General features: G+C 39.4%; 2 pseudogenes; both read right to left on the reverse strand.

The window, feature by feature from the left end:
• Window positions 1-7,109: 7,109 nt before the first annotated feature.
• On the reverse strand, window positions 7,110-8,082 carry LOC133251840 (olfactory receptor 7A17-like; annotated as a pseudogene).
• A 6,760-nt stretch (window positions 8,083-14,842) lies between these two features.
• Window positions 14,843-15,762, reverse strand: LOC133251950 (olfactory receptor 7A17-like; annotated as a pseudogene).
• Window positions 15,763-17,384: the final 1,622 nt, after the last annotated feature.

A 17,384-nucleotide genomic window follows, 5' to 3' on the forward strand; every position in this document is an offset into this window, starting at 1 on the left:
TGGCTGAGTACTATGCCACTGTGTGTGTGTGTGTGTGTGTGTGTGTGTGTGTGTGTGTGTGTGTGTATTTCACATCATTATCCATTCATCCATCAATGGACATGTAGGTAGCTTTCATGTCTTCGTCCATGTAAATAATGCTGCAATGAAATAGGGTTGCATATATCTTTTCAAATTACTGCTCTCATTTTATTTAGAGAAATACCCAGAAGTTGAATAGCTAGATAATATAGTAGTTCTATTTATAATTTTTGAGGAATCTCTATACTGCTCTCCATAATGGCTGTACACATTCATATTTCTACCAACAGTGCACTAGGGTTTCCTTTTCTCCACATCCTCACCAACATTTGTTATTTCTCCTTTTTCATTTTTTAAGAAGCTTTAAAAAATTAGTTTTATTAACGTATAGTTAATATTTATAATCATAAGATACTTGAAGTGTACATCATGATGATTTGATTTATGTATACTTTGTGAAAGGAATTCTCCTTTAACTTACACACTGATTACTTTACACACTTATCTTATTTTTGTGTGTGTGTGTATGTGTGAGAAAATTTAAGTTCTACTCTCTTCAGTTCAGTTCAGTTCAGTCACTGAGTCATGTCTGACTCTTTCCTACCCCATGAACTGCAGCACGTCAGGCCTCCCTGTTCATCACCAATTCCTGGAGTTTACTCAAACTCATGTCCATTAAGTCGGTGATGCCATCCAACCATCTCATCCTCTGTCATCCCCTTCTTCCATTTTCAATCTTTCCCAGCCTCAGGGTTTTTTCAAATGAGTCAACTCTTTGCATCAAGTGGCCAAAGTATTGGAGTTTCAACTTCAACATCAGTCCTTCCAATGAATATTCAGGGCTCATTTCCTTTAGGATGGACTGGTTGGATCTCCTTGTAGTCCAAGAAGCTCTCAGTTCAAAAGTATCAATACTTTGCTGCTCAGCTTTCTTTATAGTCCAATTCTCACATCCATACATGACTACTGGAAAAACCATACCCTTGACTAGATGGACCTTTTTTGGCAAAGTAATGCCTCTGCTTTTTAATATGCTGTCCAGGTTGGTTATAACTTTCCTTCCAAGGAGTAAGCATCTTTTAATTTCGTGGCTGAAATCACCATCTGCAGTGATTTTGAAGCCCCCCAAAATAAAGTCTGCCACTGTTTCCACTGTTTCTCCATCTATTCACCATGAAGGGATGGCAAATATGCTACTGTCTTAGCAAATTTCAATTGTACAATGCAGTGTTGTCAAAATAGTCATCATGATTTATTTGGTTGGCCAAAAAGTTCATTTGGGTTTTCTGTATGATATTATGGGGTGTGCGTGTGTGTGTATGCAGATAAATTTAGATTAATATTAGACTACCCAGATGAATGGAAAAAGAAGATATGGTACATATATGCAATGGAATATAGCTCAGCTATAAAAAGGAAAGCATTGAGTCAGTTGTAGTGGGGTGGATGAACATACAGCCAGTTATACAGAGTGAAGTAAGTCAGAAAGAGAAAAACAAATATCATTTATTAATGCATGTACATGGAATCTATAAAAAATAGTACTGATGAACCTATTTAGAGAGAAGAAATATGGATATAGGTTAAAGAACAGACTTGTGGGCACTGTGGGGGAAGGAGAGGATAGGACCCACTGAAAAAACAGCACTGATATATAAACACTATCATGTGTAAAATAGACAACTAGCGGGAAGCTTCTGTGTAACACAGAGAGACCAGCCTCGTGCTCTGTGATGACCTAGACAGGTGGAAGGGGGGAGTGGGAGGGAGACTCAAGAGGAAGGGTATAATAAATATATGTATATACATTTATGGATATAAATATATATGTGTATATATATATATATATATATATATATATATATAATTATGACTTATTCACATTAAAGTATGGCAGAGACCACCACAACATTGTAAAGCAATTAACCTCCAATAAGAAAAAATGTCAAACACATGAAAAGATGCTCAACATCACTCATTATCAGAGAAATGCAAATCAAAACCACTATGAGGTACCATTTCACACCAGTCAGAATGGCTGCGATCCAAAAGTCTACAAGCAATAAATGCTGGAGAGGGTGTGGAGAAAAGGGAGCCCTCTTACACTGTTGGTGGGAATGCAAACTAGTATAGCCACTATGGAGAACAGTGTGGAGATTCCTTAAAAAACTGGAAATATAACTGCCTTATGACCCAGCTTTCCCACTGCTGGGCATACACACTGAGGAAACCAGAATTGAAAGAGACACGTGTACCCCAATGTTCATCACAGCACTGTTTATAATAGCCAGGACATGGAAGCAACCTAGATGTCCACCAGTAGATGAATGGATAAAGAAAGCTGTGGTACATATACACAATGGAGCATTACTCAGCCATTAAAAAGAATATATTTCAATCAGTTCTAATAAGGTGAATGAAACTGGAGCCGATTATACAGAGTGAAGTAAGCCAGAAAGAAAAACACCAATACAGATTACTAATGCATATATATGGAATTTAGAAAGGTGGTAACAATAACCCTGTATATGAGACAGCAAAAGAGACACTGATGTATAGAACAGTCTTTTGGACTCTATGGGAGAGGGAGAGGATGGGATGATTTGGGAGAATGGCATTGAAACATGTATAATATCATATATGAAACGAGTTGCCAGTCCAGGTTCGATGCACAATACTGGATGCTTGGGGCTGGTACACTGGGACGACCCAGAGGGATGGTATGGGGAGGAAAAAGGGAGGAGGGTTCAAGATGGGGAACACATGTATACCTGTGGTGGATTCATGTTGATATATGGCAAAACCAATACAATATAGTAAAGTTAAAAATAAAATAAAATAAAAAAATGTCAGGTGGTATACTTGTAACTCTGGGCTTCCCTGGTGGCTTAGATGGTAAAGAATCCACCTGCATTGTGGGAGACTCGGGTTCGACCCCTGAGTCAGGAAGATCCCCTGGAGAAGGGAAAGGCAACCCACTACAGTATTCTTGCCCTGAGAATCCCATGTACAGAAGCCCTTGGAGGCTATATTCCGTTGCTGCTGCTGAGTCACTTCAGTCGTGTCCGACTCTGTGCGACCGCATAGACAGTAGCCCACCAGGATGCCCCGTCCCTGGGATTCTCCTGGCAAGAACACTGAAGTGGGTTGCCATTTCCTTCTCCAATGCATAAAAGTGAAAAGTGAAAGTGAAGTTGCTCAGTCATGTCCCACCCTCAGCGACCCTATGGACTGCAGCCTTCCAGGCTATTCCATCCATGGGACTTTCCAGGCAAGAGTGCTGGAGTGGAGTGCCATTGCCTTCTTCGCTAAGGGGTCACAAAGAGTTGGGCACGACTGTGTGACTAAATATTTGTAACTACATAGAAAAGTTGTAGGGGGTGGGGATAATAGGGAGAGTGTAGTAAAATCTTTCAGTTACAGAATGAATAAGCTCTCAGGCTGTCATCTTTCTTATAATAGCCATTCTAAAGAATGTGACATGATTTCTTTCTGTTTTGATTTGCATTTTCCTGGTAATTAATGCTGTTGAAACACCTGTTTATGTGTCTGTTTGCCACTTGTATGCCTTTTTGGAAAAATATCTAGGTCATTTTAAGAATATTAATGATTTCAATCCATGAACTTAAGGTATATTTCCATTTATTTGTGACTTCTTCAATTTCTTTCCTCCACGTTTTCTAGATTTCAGTGTATAAGTCTTTTCCCTCTTTCATAAATTGTGCCAAGTTATTTTATTTTTTATGTAGTTTTAAATGGGATTCTTTTCTACATTTCTTTTTCTGATAATTCATTATTAGAGTCTAGAAACTTGAGAGGTATCTGTATGTTGATTTTGTATCTCATAGTTTCATGAAATTTATTTATTAGTTCAAAAAGTTCTTTGTTAGAATTTTTAAATATATATATAGTATCATTTTATCTGTAAATGCTGCTGCTGCTCCTGCTGCTAAGTCACTTCAGTTGTGTCCTACTCTGTGTGACCCCATAGATGGCAGCCCACCAGGCTCCCCCGTCCCTGTGATTCTCCAGGCAAGAACACTGGAATGGGTTGCCATTTCCTTCTCCAATGCATGAAAGTTAAAAGTGAAATAGTGACAGTTTTACTTCTTCCTTTCTAATTTGGACTCTTTTATTGCATTTTATTGTCTAATTACGGAGGCTAGGATTTCCAATACTATGTTGAATGAAAGTGGCCTGAGTGAGCATTCTTTTCTTTTTTTTTTTTTTTTTGATCTTAGAGGAAAGGTTTTCATCTTCTCACCACTGGGTATAATGTCATCTGTGGACTTGTATATATAGCCTATATTATGTGGTGGTATGCTTCCTCTGTACCCACTCTGTTGAGGGCTTTTATCATAAACAAACATTCAGTTCAGTTCAGTCGCTCAGTCATGTCCGACTCTTTGCGACCCCATGAATCACAGCACGCCAGGCCTCCCTGTCCATCACCAACTCCCGGAGTTCATTCAGACTCATGTCCATCGAGTCAGTGATGCCATCCAGCCATCTCATCCTCTGTTGTCCCCTTAAACATTGAATTTTGTCAAATGATTTTTCTGCATCTGTTGAAATGATTGGGCTTTCCAGGTGGCGCTAGTTGTAAAGAACCCGCCTGCCAATCCAGGAGACATAAAGTTTCAGTCCCTGGATTGGGAAGATCCCCTGGAAGAGGAAATGATAACCCACTCCAGTGTGCTTGCCTGGAAAGTCCCATGGACAAAGGAATCTGGTGGGCTACAGTCCATGGGGTCACAAAGAGATGGACATGACTGAAGCGACTTAGCACAGCACATTGAAATTATCATATGATATTTATCCTTCTTTTGGTTAATTTGGTGTATCATTTGACTGATTTGAGGATGTTTAACCATTCTTGCATCCTTGAAGTGAGTCCCACTTGATCTTGATGTATGATCCATTAGATATATTTTTTAACTTATTTGTTAATATTTTTTCAAAGATTTTTGCATGTGTGTTCATCAAGGATATTGGTCTACAATTCTTTATTATTTTATTGCCCTTGTCTGGTTTTGAATCAAGGTAATGCTGGCCTTGTAAAGTGAGTTTGGAAGCATTTTTCCTCTTTGATTTTTTTGAAAGTTTTTGGAAGATAGATACTAAATCTTTAATGTTTATTAGAATTTATCAGTGAAGCTTCTGGTCCTGGACTTTTGTTTGTTGTGAGATTTTTTGTTACTGATTCAATATCTGTACTAGTAACTAGTGTATTCATATTTTCTGTTTCTTCATAATTTCCTCTTGGGAAAATGTTTGTTTTGTAGGAATGTTTCTGTTTCTTCTAGGTTGTTCAATTTGTTAGTATAAATATTCATAGTCGTCTCTTGTGGTCCTTTGCATTTCTGTGATATTAATTTTAATTTTTCCTCTTTCATTTCTGATTTATTTGAGCCCTTTCTGTTTTTTTCTATGCTGACATATTGAACTGTCACCCAAATAGTTTATATTAGCCCAACAAGACTCATTTTAGGCTTCTTGCATCCAAGAGAATAAATGTGTTTATTTAAGCAACTAGCATGGAAGTATTTTGCAATTGGACTGGAAGTCTAATGTAGACACTTATTTAATAAAATTTGTTTGCAAGAATAAAATTTAATCTTCTCCATTCATTAGCTTAGCTTGAGTAAGGGCATGTTATGTCAAAAACCCATATTAAGTAAATAAAAGCCCATATTAAGTAAAAAACATACTAAATCAATTTGAAGATATTCTGCCTCATTAACTGATACAATGAATTGTTCATTTTATAGATGTAAATGTCAACTGGCTGCCTGTGATTCTTTTGTGACATTGAGGTAGGAAAAGTAATTCACATCAAATTGAGGTTACTCATTTCACTTTAAAATTTTGTGTCTATATTTCTATATTTTTATTTTATATTAATTCCAATGTTCTTTATTTTCATTTCCATTCTTTCCCAGTTTCTCTCATTTACTTTCCACAGAAAAGATGTCTGTGTGCATGCACACATGTGTAGTACAGTGTTTATTTGAAAGAAAAAAATGCATACACACAGAAATGAACTTTAGCCCTTAGCTGTTTTCTTTGGATTAAAAAAGAAACATCCACACATTCCATTTGTTTCTCATAGCATCCATATGAAGTTTTGTTTAGTATTTCACAACACCTTCATAAACAAGGAAACAGGCTCAGGGAGCTTAAATTTTTTTCACAATTACATAATAAAGCATGTAAAGCTATGTGCACTGTCAAATTAAACACAAAGAGAAATAGGCATTATGTTCTCAGTTTTGGATAGCTTGTTTATTTCATTAAATCATACACTTTTTATTTATTTACTTATTTAGACTCCACAGGTTCTTCACTATGGTGTGCAGGCTTTTCTCTAGCTGTGGCATGTGGGCTCTCTAGTTGAGGTGCAGGGGCTTAGTTGCCCTGTGGCATGTGGGATCTTAGTTCCCGGACCAAGGATTGAACCTGTGTCCCTTGCATTGGAAGGCAGATTTTTAATCACTGGACCATCAGGGAAGCCCCCCAAACTGTACACTTTAAATATGCAGTTTATTTGTGTAATTATATTCCAATAATTTAATTAAATGGAAAAGAATCCGATGGTGAATGGCTAAGGGTAAAATCTAGGGCCTAGGCAGGTGATTCTCACTTAACATGGGTGAGAGTTGTCTTCTAACTGGGAAGGAAGTCAAACGTCATTTATGGATATAGATATGCTGAAATTAAATATAAGTAATTCACATGATAAACTTATTTTTTTTTCTGTAAATAGGAGATCAGCATAGATACAGAAATAACCATAAACAAATTCAAGACAGAAGAGCATGGTATCCTTACTCAACATCACTTAGAAACATAATAGATTTACAGCTGACTACACATTCATGGGGAGAACAATAGAAGTTGGTACAGTTCCCCAGTATATAATTTCATTTGATAATAAAATGTAGAGGCCTTGAATTCAAAGAAATGGAAATTTGGGGAAGTAAATAGAAGGATCAAGTTCTACTTCAGCAACCTCATCAAAGAATTGGGCTCTGAGGTTTTGAGCCCTAAAATCACAGGCATTTCTTCAGCCCCAATAAAACTGGTCTTTATATAGCTGCCATCCCAATGATCCTTTTCAAAGCCTTCTTTATGTCTTTATTCCTCAGACTGTAGATGAAGGGGTTCAGCATGGGTGTGACCACAGTGTACATCACCGAGGAAACAGCAATTGATTGTGAGCTGTGAGTAGCAGCAGAGCTAAGATATACTCCCAGGACTGTACAATAGAATAAAGAGACAACTGAGAGGTGAGAGGCACAGGTGGAAAATGCTTTATACTTCCCCCGAGCAGATGAAATTCCTAGTATAGAGGAAACTACCTTAGAATATGAGTAAAGAATTCCAGTGAGGGAAATGCCACCATACACCCCAGTTACAAAATCCAGTGAGGGAAATGCCACCATACACCCCAGTTACAAAATACATCAACAGGTCATTAAGAAAAGTGTCAGAACAAGCAAGTTGAACCACTTAATTAACTTCACAGAAAAAGTGGGGGATTTCCAAGTCTGTACAGAAAGCCAGCCACAACACCATTATGCTTTGTATCAAGGAATTCAGAGCACTCATGATCCAGGTCAGCAGAACCAGCAGTCCACAGACCCGGGGTTTCATGATGACTGTGTAGTGGAGTGGGTGGCAGATGGCCACAAAGCGGTCATAAGCCATCACGGTCAAGAGGAACACGTCCAATGTTGCAAAAAGTATGAAAAAATGCATCTGGATGATGCAGCCTTCATAGGTTATTACTTTGTTCTGTGTCCTTATGTTCTTCAACATCTTTGGGATGGTGGTGGAGATAAAGCAGATGTCTACAAAGGACAGATTGGAGAGGAAGAAGTACATGGGGGTGTGGAGGTGGGAGTCTGAGCTGACAGCCAGCATGATGAGCAGGTTTCCAATCACAGTGATTAGGTACATGGAGAGGAAAAGTCCAAATATGAGGGGTTGCAGTTCTGGTTCATTTGATAATCCCAGGAGAATAAATTCTGAAATTGGTGTCTCATTCCTGTGTTCCATGTGGTGCAAATGACTTCCTGGAAACAAAAAATAGCATGACTAGTTTTTCAAAAATTGGCATTGCAAACATAGGTGAACTCTAACATTTATATTTTGTATTCAAAAAATATTCGTGACTTTGTATAGAAAGTTCCCCTTCAAGCCAATCTCCTGTGCCATCTCCAAATAGGAAAGCCTGTCTTATAGTCAGCTTTTTCCCCCAGTAGTCAAGTATTCTACATTCGTAATGAGGGATTTTGTCAAGCATTTGAGGGAATACAAATTTACAACCTATAGAATTCTGGAGAAAGAGGAGAGGGTGCTGAGAGACAACAGATCATGTAGTTCAATGGTGGAGAAAACATATAAGGAAAAAAATTTAAAACTCATACAAATGATCATATGTTGACAAGTGCTGTAAAGGAAAATAGATCAAATATAAAGAAGAGAGTTGATGAGGGTATTATTTTTTACTCGGTGTTCAGGTAGCCTGGAAAACATTTGATCAGAGACTTCAAGAAAGAGAAAAAAGGAGACATGAGTCTCTCTGGGTAGAAGTGTGTGCTAGTCAGAGGGAACAGCTGTGCTTCAAAACAACCAACTCCCTGACTTCCTTCTCTCCCTGTGACTCCCCACTGTGAAATGAGCCCCAAATTCCACAGCTTCAAATCCTAGCCTTGACTCTCCGTGACTGAACCACCACTTCACCCTCGTGCTGCCTTCACTCACATCAATCTCATGAATATTCAACTTGAGTCACAGCTTCACTTGATGCCACAGGCTCAAGACTCAGAGCTGATATGCACCTCCTTAGAGAATCAACAACTCTATTTGGAATTTTCACCCCTCCCGATCTCCAAAACACCATCTTCTTTTTTCAGACTTCTTTTTCAGATCATTTCTTTCATGAATTCTCCTCTTTTTAAAAAATTTGTACAGAAAACAGGGAATTTCATTTACAGTGATTTAGATACAGGATTGTCATTATGAGCTTTTAATTAATTCTGCATCTGTTATTCTCTGCTAGACTATAAGTGCCATACTCTTCAACCCCTTAGATTTTGTTTAGTTGTGAGCAGTATCTGAATAAATACATACTGCATGAAGGAATGAAAAAGACATGTTCTCATAGAAATCTCCAAAAAAGTCCAGGGAAACATTAACAGAGTTTTCAAAGACATGCTGGAGAAACGTTTCCCATATTCTGAGATTCACGCCTATTAGAGGTTCAGACTATGTAGTTTGTAAGAATAAAATAGGGTAGAAAAAATTAAATGCAAAATTAAACTGTCAGACTGCATCATATGCAGTAGTATTTTTCTGATTCTCTTTGTTCAGATGACTGTGTTTGTGTATGCTCATGCCCATGCATGCAGGTATGATTGGATCACATGTAAAAGGCATGTCTTAGCTGGGACAGAGTCAAAAAAGTTTCTTACCCACTGCAATAAATGCAAGAAGACATTTATAAGAGACCAGTCCCTGCCAAGGGAGAAGCAGTATAAATAGAGGCCAAGGCAAGAGCAGATTGCAGAAGGAGCAGATGGCAGTGTGGGGCTGAAGTGACCTCAGACTCAAGGGCCCACACACTGACTGCACTTCTATCCCTCCAGTGCCTCACTACAGTGTCCACATCAGGCCCTCGGTCAATTCTTTATTCCATATTTATTCCTGTGTGTTTGTCCACACTTATTTTCATATGGTCCAGTAGTGAATGAGACTTTCCCTTCTATTGCTTTTCTTTCTTTTTAAAAAAGATTTTATTTATTTAACTTTGGTTGTGTTGGGTCTACATTGCTGTGTGGACTTTTCTCTAGATGCAAGGAGCAGGGGCTACTCTCTGGTTGTGGTGTGGCTTTCTCATTACTGTGACTTCCCGTTGCAGAGTCCAGGCTCTAGGGTGTGTGGGCTTGAGTAGTTGCACCTCCTGCGCTCTAGATCAAGGGCTCAATAGTTGTGGTACACAGGCCTAGTTGCTCCACAGCATGTGGGATCTTCCTGGATCAGGGATTGGGCCATGTCTCCTACACTGGCAGGTGGATTCTTCACTATTGAGCCAGTACATAAGTCCCCTATCACTTTTCTTAAGTGGCATTTTTGTTATTCCAGTGCTTTGATTTTTTTTTTTTTTTTTTGGTGGCAAACCCCTTGGTCACACTCTACTTCTGTTTCTGAGACTTGTCCCACCTGTGATAAACTCCTCATAATATACCCTACAAAATCCTATAAACACCACAAAACCTATCCCTTCCTTCATGTGATTTGTATCTGATGACACTTTGCAAAATATGCATTTATTTTATTCTGAAATATTTCTCCATTAAAATGCTAGATCCAGATCATCAGAGACCTCACATGTTTTATACATTCTGTTGCCTTCATAGAGGTATGAATAAATTTACAGAGGAAATGATAGAGCAAAAAAGAAAGGAACAATAACACTCAAATGCCAGTATATGAAACAATGTGCATAGATAATATGTAATAGAGAAGCAAATGACTAATCACCCCCCCAAATATATTCAGCCTCCCAGGTAACAAACTTAACGCAAAATTAAGCCTTTTAGCATAATGTGACTCTGTATACTAAATTCAATTTTTTCAAGTGAATACTCAATGTGAGAAAAGATTCTATGAAATGTGTCTTAAGAACTGTAAGCTTCTGGGTAGTAGCTATTCCATTGATCTGGATCTTCTTTATGAATATAGAACATGCTCAAATATACCCCATCTCAAAAATCAAAAATAAATACATAAAATGTCATCACTTCACTGCAAGTCATTCTTGACCAAATAGTATGTTTCCCTACTCTCTCAAACTGCAAATCTCCTTGGAAATGTTCAAAGTTTACTGACACCACTGTGCCTGACATTTCTTCTTGAGTCTCCCCTAACTAGGTTTTCATCCCCATCACATAATTATCAACAATTCTTGAATTGCTGAATGCAATAGGCACTTGTCTTTTTTACATATGAAACAAATTGATTATAAATTATTAAGACAACCTTGGCTCTGGACCAGCAGTTTGGGCTTTCAGGTGACCTCAAGTAAATGTTTTTGGGTTTCATCCTCTCTGACTTTCTCCTGCTGGGCTTTCAGACTCACCCAGATAGGAAGTCTGAGAGGAAGGTCTCTGTGTGGAAGTCCAAATTCCTCCTGAAGGGTTGATGGTGGAGACTGAAGCTCTGAATTCAGACAAGAAAGAAGGAAAGAGTGAAGCGTGGGTCTCTGAACCATACTTAAGAATCCAAATGCAAAACCATGCCCTGTTCAGCTCAAGGTGGAGCTACTCAGACACTGCAGCAGTGGAGATATTTATAGCTCTGTGTATTTGCTTTATCTGCTCATTATACATGTTCAGCACATTTTCCACTATTACCTCAATCTTCAAACACATCATTTCCTCAGGGGAACTTGTCTGGACAGAATGGAATTTTTCCAGCTGATTGGTAATTCCCAGGAGACCAGGTTAGAAGTCAAGTGTATCCAATTCTTATTACTACTCCATGAACACTCCTGTATCCCAGAGTTCTAACAGTGACACATTTTGCAACCCTGAGTCAAAGTGTCCTCCAAATCTAAGTCTGAGGAACCTGTCTGGACTAGGTCCCTTGGTTCCAAAAGCACTATCTTGTGATGGGGAATGCAGCTCTTGAGATCTCCAGAAAAAATATTATTTCCTCCTCCATAATGGATAGAGCTGTGTTCCTTTGCTATGAAACCATAGGTAAAATAATCCCTGACTTCAAAACACTTTTGACACATCAATTAGGTGTTTTCTGTTTTAACACAAGTAAAAGCTAGGGTTTAATCCTTTAATCATAAAAAACTTGGTAATGATAAGAGATCCACATGGATCTTTTAATGCACCATGGACTGAGCTTAGCATCTTATATCTGTTGTCTCATTTGTTACTTTGCAACAGAGCATCTTATGAGGATGTACAATTATAAGCTTCATTCTAATATTGCAAAACTGTGGTTCAGAAGGGTGAGATGATTAAACTGATTATTAGGGAAATGCAAATCAAAACCACTATGAGGTATCATCTCACTCCTGTCAGAATGGCTGCTATCCAAAAATCTACAAACAATATATGCTGGAGAGGGTGTGGAGAAAAGGGAGCCCTCTTACACTGTGGGTGGGAATGCAAAATAGTACAGCCACTATGGAGAACAGTGTGGAGATTCCTTAAAAAACTGGAAATAGAACTGCCTTATGACCCAGCAATGCCACTGCTAGGCATACACACTGAGGAAGCCAGACTTGAAAGAGGCATGTGTACTTCAATGTTCATTGCAGCACTGTTTATAATAGCCAGGACATGGAAGCAACCTAGATGTCCAGTAGCAGATGAATGAATAAGAAAGCTGTGGTACGTATACACAATGGAGTATTACTCAGCCATTAAAAATAATCTACTATGAGGTACCATTTCACACCAGTCAGAATGGCTGCGATCCAAAAGTCTACAAGCAATAAATGCTGGAGAGGGTGTGGAGAAAAGGGAACCCTCTTACACTGTTGGTGGGAATGCAAACTAGTACAGCCACTATGGAAAACAGTGTGGAGATTCCTTAAAAAACTGGAAATAGAACTGCCTTATGATCCAGCAGTCCCACTGCTGGGCATACACACTGAGGAAACCAGAAGGGAAAGAAACACGTGTACCCCAATGTTCATTGCAGCACTGTTTATAATAGCCAGGACATGGAAGCAACCTAGATGTCCATCAGCAGATGAATGGATAAGAAAGCAGTGGTACATATACACAATGGAGTATTACTCAACCATTAAAAAGAATACATTTGAATCAGTTCTAATGAGGTGGATGAAACTGGAGCCTATTATACAGAGTGAAGTAAGCCAGAAGGAAAAACATAAATACAGTATATTAACGCATATATATGGAATTTAGAAAGATGGTAACAATAACCCGGTGTACGAGACAGCAAAAGAGACACTGATGTATAGAACAGTCTTATGGACTCTGTGGGAGAGGGAGAGGGTGGGAAGATTTGGGAGAATGACATTGAAACATGTAAAATATCATGTAAGAAACGAGTTGCCAGTCCAGGTTCGATGCACAATACTGGATGCTTGGGGCTAGTGCACTGGGACGACCCAGAGGGATGGTATGGGGAGGGAGGAGGGAGGAGGGTTCAGGATGGGGAACACATGTCTACCTGTGGTGGATTCATTTCGATATTTGGCAAAACAAATACAATTATGTAAAGTTTAAAAATAAAATAAAATTTAAAAAAAATAATACATTTGAATCAGTTCTAATGAGGTGGGTGAAACTGGCGCCTATTATACAGAGTGAGTGAAGTAAGCCAGAAAGAAAAACACAAATACAGTATACTCAACCTAGATAGCATATTCAAAAGCAGAGACATTACTTTGCCAACAAAGGTTCGTCTAGTCAAGGCTATGGTTTTTCCTGTGGTCATGTATGGATCTGAGAGTTGGACTGTGAAGAAGGCTGAGCGCTGAAGAATTGATGCTTTTGAACTGTGGTGTTGGAGAAGACTCTTGAGAGTCCCTTGGACTGCAAGGAGATCCAACCAGTCCATTCTGAAGGAGATCAGCCCTGGGATTTCTTTGGAGGGAATGATGCTGAAGCTGAAACTCCAGTACTTTGGCCACCTCATGCAAAGAGTTGACTCACTAGAGAAGACTCTAATGCTGGGAGGGATTGGGGGCAGGAGGAGAAGGGGACGACAGAGAATGAGATGGCTGGATGGTATCACTGACTCGATGGACGAACTCCGGGAGTTGGTGTTGGACAGGGAGTCCTGGCGTGCTGTGAATCATGAGGTCACAAAGAGTCGGACACGATTGAGCGACTGAACTGAACTGAACGCATATATATGGAATTTAGAAAGATGGTAACGATAACCCTGTATGCGAGACAGGCAAAGAGACACAGATGTGAAGAACAGACTTTTGGACTCTGTGGAAGAAGGCGAGTGTGGGATGATTTGAGAGAATAGCAGTGAAACATGTATATTATCATATGTGGAATAGATCACCAGTCCAGGTTTGATGCATGAGACAGGGTGCTCAGGGCTGGTGCGCTGGGATGACCCAGAGGGATGGGATGGGGAGGGAGGTGGAGGGGGGTGCAGGATGGGGAACATAGGTACACCCATGGGCTGATTCATGTGAATGTATGGCAAAAACCACTACAATATTGTAAAGTAATTAGCCTCCAATTAAAATAAATAAATTAAAATTTTAAAATAAAGAAAACCCAAAGCTATGAAGTGAGTAAGGTGTGTATGGTGATTAGAACATGAGAATTTTCTAGTTCTCTTGCTCTAGGTCAGTGGTTCTCAGTCATTATTCTGTATGAGATAGAAGAAAAGGCCTGATAAAGTGAATTACTTAAATTACATAGTGAAGATGCCAAGTAGAGCTTATTCAATATGAGTAATACAACTTCTAACTATTCTTTTAGTAAAATAAAAGAAAAAACTTGAAATGATATATGTCACTTGAAAAGATACTATTCTTAGAAATTCACATAGACTCAAGAAATAAAAGGGAATTCGCAAATATTTCTGATATAAGTTTGGAAGAAAATATGTGAAAGCAGGAAAATGAAATAAATGGGAAAGCTTAATAAACTGCATTATTTACATATAAACAGAAGTTGAAGTCAAAAAATGTAAAATTAAGGAAGCAATAGAAAAGACAAATTATATATTCACAGTCTAATGGAAGAATGGCAATTTCTGGATCCACTTATTAGCCCCAGAAGAGTTTGTCCTTTTATCACTCAATGAATCTTTTCAGAGCCTCTTTTATGTCTTTATTCGAAAGACTGTAGATGAAGGGGTTCAGCATCGGGGTGACCACAGTGTACATCACTGAGGCTATTGCACTTGAGTGTGAGTTGTGCACATCAGCAGGGTTAAGGTACATTCCTAGGATTGTACAATAAAATAAGGAGACAACTGAGAGGTGAGATGCACAGGTGGAAAATGCTCTGTACTTCCCCTGAGCTGATGAGATTCCTCGTATGGAGGAAACTATCTTAGAGTAAGAGTAAAGGATACCAATGAAAGGACCACCACTCAGCAGCCCAGCTGCAACATACACCATCGCGTCATTAAGAAACGTGTCAGAACAGGCACTTGGGACTACCTGATTGAGTTCACAGAAAATGTTGGGGATCTCCGGGACTCTACAGAAGGACAGCCGCAACATCATTAAGATTTGTATCAAGGCATTCAGGGCACTCATCATCCATGACACTAGAACCAGCATCCACAGAGCCAGGGGTTCATGATGACTGTGTAGTGCAGGGGGTGACAGATGGCCACAAACCGGTCATAGGCCATCACAGTCAGGAGGAAGTCATCCAACCCTGCAAAGAGTAGTAAAAAGTATATCTGGTTGATGCAGCCTTCATAGGTGATAACTTTGCTCTGCATCTGGATATTCTACATCATCTTTGGGATGGTGGTAGAGATGAAACAGATGTCTACAAAGGACAGGTTGGAGAGGAAGAAGTACATGAGGGTGTGGAGGTGGGAGTCTGAGCTGATGGCCAGGATGATGAGCAGGTTTCCAAACACAGTGATCAGCTACATGGTGAGGAAAAGCCCAAATATGAGGGGCTGAAGTTTTGGTTCATTTGATAGTCCAAGAAGAAGAAATTCTGAAATATGTGTATCATTCTCCAGCTCCATGGTGTAGAGGGAATGACCTGGAATTAAATCCCCCCAAATGATATGACCACTTTTCACAAAAATGAGCCTTACTGGCATAGTCAAATGATACAATTTATATTTTGCAGTCATGGAATCAATGCCTATAATTTTGGTGTGAAATCTGTCCCCTTCAGGACATTTCCTGTTCCAGCTCTGATTACAAATTCCTGTTCTTTTGCAGCCATTTCCCCAAGAGGTCAGGTATTGCATACTTTTAATGAGATTTCTGTCAATGCTCTGGGGCTCATAAATTGAGTACTTACCAGCTTCAAGGCAAGAGGTAGAGTGTGCTGAGAGACAAAAGTTCCTATAATCGGATGATGGAGAAATAATGTTAGCAAATATAAAATCATATAACATGTTAAATGATGACAGGTAAAATGAATAAAAAGGGGGCATAAAGGAGAGAGGCTGGGGTATTATTCTTTACCAGGTGTTCAGGTAGGCTGGTAAAGTAGGTAACATTTGAACAGAGATCTAAAGGAAGAGAGGCCTGCCTGATAGAAGGAATGGCTGGTGCAAAGGCCCTGAAGAAGACACCTGTTTCAGGGATTCAGGCTCCAAAGAAGCCAGTTTCCCAAGGGGAAGATACAAGAGGGAGGGTGATGAGAGAGGGGGCCAGAGGATACTAAGGAATGAAGTGACCTTCCTGCTGCTACTCAACCTTAAGGTACTGCTGCTGCTGCTGCTAAGTCGCTTCAGTCGTGTCCGACTCTGTGCGACCCCATAGATGGCAGCCCACCAGGCTCCCCCATCCCTGGGATTCTCCAGGCAAGAGTATTGAGTGGGTTGCCATTTCTTTCTCCAATGCATGAAAGTGAAAAGTGAAAGTGAAGTTGCTTAGTCGCGTCCGACTCGTAGCGACCCCATGGACTGTAGCCTACCAGGCTCCTCCATCCATGGAATTTTCCAGTCAAGAGTACTGGAATGGGGTGCCATCACCTTCTCTGACCTTAAGGTACAGGGAGTCCCTTATTCATAAGTTGTTCTTTGCACCTTATTAATTTTATTTCCAAGGAATCCTGAGCACAAAAATCAATCCACTTTTTGTTTTCATATTTGGTTGACATTCTGTCATCTGTATTTTCAGGGGAACATTTTGGTGTACAGCAGTTCACACACACACACAGCACTGTAGTGGGGCTATTCTTCTCTCTGTAATTTTTTATTTAATTCCATGTGTTTTTTGCCTGCTAGGTTGTGAGAAACTTGACACATGCAGCAATGTTATACACATTCACCACCTTTTCCCTACCCCACTCCAAGCAGATTTAGTGGGGAACTATAGATAATTCAGTATATATTGCATTGACTTGAAAGAATATGGCCTCAAAAAATTGCTGCTAATAAAAGACAATGAGAGACAGAAATGATGCAGGGGGATACTAGAATAGGCATGGAGAACAAGCAAGAGGAATGTTTTCATGTTCTCAGATTAGGTCACATTGGGGGTTTGAACTATGGTTTACAAAAATTAAATAGAATGTAATAAATGAAACACACAAAATGTATCAGAGTGTATCATAACTAGTAAGGATACACACAAAATCATTTCTGACCCTCTTTGCTCAGTCATATGCATGGTTAGGTGCCGGGGTCCA

This window comes from Bos javanicus, chromosome 7 (genome assembly GCF_032452875.1).
Source record: "Bos javanicus breed banteng chromosome 7, ARS-OSU_banteng_1.0, whole genome shotgun sequence".
Classification (NCBI taxonomy): domain Eukaryota; kingdom Metazoa; phylum Chordata; class Mammalia; order Artiodactyla; family Bovidae; genus Bos; species Bos javanicus.